A 3,840-nucleotide genomic window follows, 5' to 3' on the forward strand; every position below is an offset into this window, starting at 1 on the left:
AATACACCGAACTTTTTAGAAGAATAAAGGCTAGTTGTCATTGGCTTTTAATTCAGGATCTTAATCTAGATGCAGGGAGTATATCTGGAAGAAGTAGGCATTTCTGTTAAAGGACATAAAATTGAGTAAGGACAACTATATGTTCCCTTGATCTATTTAATGTGTAAGATGATGTGGATCACTTCATGGCAAAGACGGAGATCTTCACAAACTGAAATATGCATTTTACTTTTTTCTAATGTTCATCCTGTGGAAAAATAGTTTATATATGTCTTTCTCAATTCAAGAGTCCTTTTTTTAAAATACATAATTTCAGAGAAAAGGAGAAATACTGTGAAAGATAAATGCTATCAAACAGTTCATTCTATGACAGAGTGTTGTGATTCACACAGAATAATTGACTTGTGAACAGGGAAGCTGGAAAGGTGATACGTCGTGACTTTGGTAAGGGGCTGTTGCTAAAGTCTGCTTTGGACATTTTCACAGCCAGTGCAGGAAGCACAGTTTAAAAGAATCTACAAGAGTGATTTGTGCTTAGGGTTGTTGTTAACAATTCACTGTCACCCAGCAAGGTGTAATAAGGAGGCCTTTACTGAAATCAATTTTATGCTAATTGATATCCTTTATAAAATAAATTGGATTATGCAATAGATACTTCATTTACAAGTAATTATTGATGATGAAAGCTTAAAAGTGTATTGGAGGAATAGATTAAAACAAGAAGTTACTGACATTAATTGCTGAAATTAGGATTCGCTTCATTAAGGGCAAATATAAAGTCTTGAATTGAAGTAATTAACAGAAAGAGATTGGAGGAGACCAGCCTAGTTGTAATTCTGTGGAAAAGGATATGCAGATTCCAGTGAGTGGCAAGTTAATCATGGGTCAATAATGTCACGTTTTTGTGAAAAAGCAAATTTCATACTAGACTGAATAAATAAGCATTCCCCATTAAATTCACATGAAATAACCTTTTACTCTGATTAGGCCTATTAAGTTCTAATGAGGTCTGTGCTGGTATACTGTATCTAGTTTCAGGCACCACACTTGAAGGAGGTTGGGGGCTAATTGGAAGGAGTCCAGCAGAGAGAGAGACAAGAAAGATGAGAGTGCTAGACAACATTATTTTGTGTGAAAGAATTTGGTGTGTTTAGTCTGCAGGAGCAAGGACTAAAGGAGTATTCACATTTTAAAAAGCTTTTGCGGTGAAGACAGTAAAAAAACAACCCCAACCTTGTTCTCCAAATTCCCTATTCATAGGACAAGAGGTAATTGCCTACCTTCAGATTAGGCATTAAGAGAAAGTAATCCTGATGGTAACTTTGCAAAGCCCTGCAATACATTTCCTGAGAACATTATAAAATCACTTACTTAAGTTTTAATATAAAAGTTAAATAAGATTTCATGCATTGGCAGTGTTTAAGGCACAGTTCATCCTCTGGTAGAGGTTGGACTAGACGACTTCTTAAGATCCCTCCTGGCATTGCTGTCCCTGGGAAGTGCACAATTCCAGCTCCCTATGAGCCGTAGGCACTCCTGCAGGGGTTGAGAAGTTGGTGGGCTGTGTCTGCACACACTGGCCCAGCGTTTAGGCCCAGACTACCAAATGAGTTTGTACTCTGAAATATTTATCAGCATGTTTCAAGACTTGAATTTAAAGATGTGCATCATGATTGCCCTTGACTACTTATTATAACCATGGTTTTAATTCACATGGTTACATTTTTAATGAAATTTCTGATTTTATAAATGTAATTACTGATCTTTCTTTTCAGCCTTCTGAATTAAGCCCATTATTCTGTTTTAATTTTTGCTCATTACTAGTGTATATGTAGAATTACAAATTAACAGCTGGGAGAGAAAAGGTTGGGTTCAATTGTTCATTCTAAATTGTCTTTTGTAGTTTGCAGAAATATTACACAGGTAAGAACTGGCCAAGATATTTTCTGGTTTTAGAAGTTTTTCCTAGTTAGTATACATGAGCATTCTCAAATTTTTTGTTTCTTCTTTGCTAATCTGAGAACTTTTAAAATTGAAGCACATTCATTAAATTGTTACTTAATTGCTCCTTGGAATAAAGCTTTTGCATTTAGTTGTAGGCCCAGGCTATCTGTTCTCTGTGTCATACCAGCTGGAGAAAAAGCAAGCATAGCTCCAGAGGGCCATATGTTTTCTTTTTTGTTTAAAATATCCACAAGCAGACAGTGACTTCCGTAGTTTTGTCTCTGTGGAGGAGCTAGATTCTGTGAGTCTGTATTAACCCCCTGCAGGCTTTGAAGCCATATGGAGTAGATGGGGCTGCAGACTTCCTGAAGCCATGGTACCTCCTTCAGTTCTTCTGCTGTGGCATCTCTTGTTTGCTCTCTCCTCCAGTACCTACACTGTAAATCCTCTGTGGTAACTTGTCTCTTTACTTACTTGAAAAAAAAGTGAGCCCAGGGGACCTTGACCTGGTACCACAATTTATGTGCTTCATTACAGTTAAATCTACTAGTTCTGCCATCTGTGATGATTGAGGTAACTTTTATTTCTTGTGGTGAAGCTAAGGCTTCTGTCGCCAAATCCTAATCCCTTTGCAATTGTCCCTCTGTAACACACAAAGCACGTGATACATTTTTTTGTAGCAGTTGGCCACAGACACGTTGTGGAAATGGTTAGGAGACATACCCTCTCCTACTACTTTGTTTAGAGTTCTGTCTTTCCTTCTGCAGAGCCAGGGTGAGATACTCATTTCTGTGTAGTAATATCAATACACTGACTTTGCAATCAATTAGTAAGCTGTCCACCAGCGGTGAGTAGCTGATGATCTAGAAAAGAAAGTGACAAGTCCTATGTCCAGTTCAATTAAAAAAACCCTGTCACCTAAATCCATGCCTGTAGCTCTGTTATTATAGTAGTAAAAGGCTGAACTAAAAAACAAAGACCCCCAAAAGCAAAAACCAACACTGAAACCAAAATAACAGCAAAAGAAATCCAGTGAAGAAATGGCTGCCAGAGAGCCAGCCATGCTGAACCCAAACACAGCAGCTTATTTGGATCTACTTATCTTCAGCCTTATCACCTTCTACTTGAAGTATCTACAACTGTAGGGAGGTATTATGAATTCCAGCAAGATTGGTGGGTTTTCTGGAATTTTCCTGGACATTCTGGAAGGTAGTCCTGTCGTGTTTTTTTCAGTGGGCACAGTAGTGCATTACAACTACTCCAAATCAGAAAATCTTGTGGTAATGTGACAAAATTGTATTGCAGCATTCATCCAGTGCAAACTCAAGGAGTAACTCCGAAGGGCCAGCATTATTATTTGCTCTTTTTTCTTCTGCACATAAGGTTATATTATTTTCCAGCACTTTTCTTTCTTACAGGCTTCCAAGTTCCTTGGAGAAGAAACAAATCAAACTGTCTTGACAATACAAAAAGAAGTAAGCTTTTCTGGCCCTGTCTATGTTTGTGTAACCCATGCATGTGTGATGCTGGGAAATGAAGCACTGGAACTAAGAATGTGAAACATTAATAATTTTTTTTTTAGGAAATATTTTACTCATTTAAATAAACAGCCAGTTACTCTAGAAGTATCTGTGGGATGCAGTGTGAACTTGAATATGAACAATCCAAGCTCTGTGCTTGGTAGTGCTGCTGACCCATGATGTGACTGTGGGGTTAAGCTACTTAGCTACATACCCAAGTTACACACACGCAAACACCGTCTGTCCACTCTTCATATGTTTTGTTTATTAAGATTAATTATGAGCTGGTTTGAGTTGCCTACGTGTATAAGCTAAAAATAGAGCCACACGATATTTACTGGGAATATTGTAACCTAAACATGTGTTAAGGATATGG

This window comes from Corvus brachyrhynchos, unplaced genomic scaffold (assembly GCF_000691975.1).
Source record: "Corvus brachyrhynchos isolate BGI_N302 unplaced genomic scaffold, ASM69197v1 scaffold70, whole genome shotgun sequence".
Taxonomy (NCBI): Eukaryota; Metazoa; Chordata; class Aves; order Passeriformes; family Corvidae; genus Corvus; species Corvus brachyrhynchos.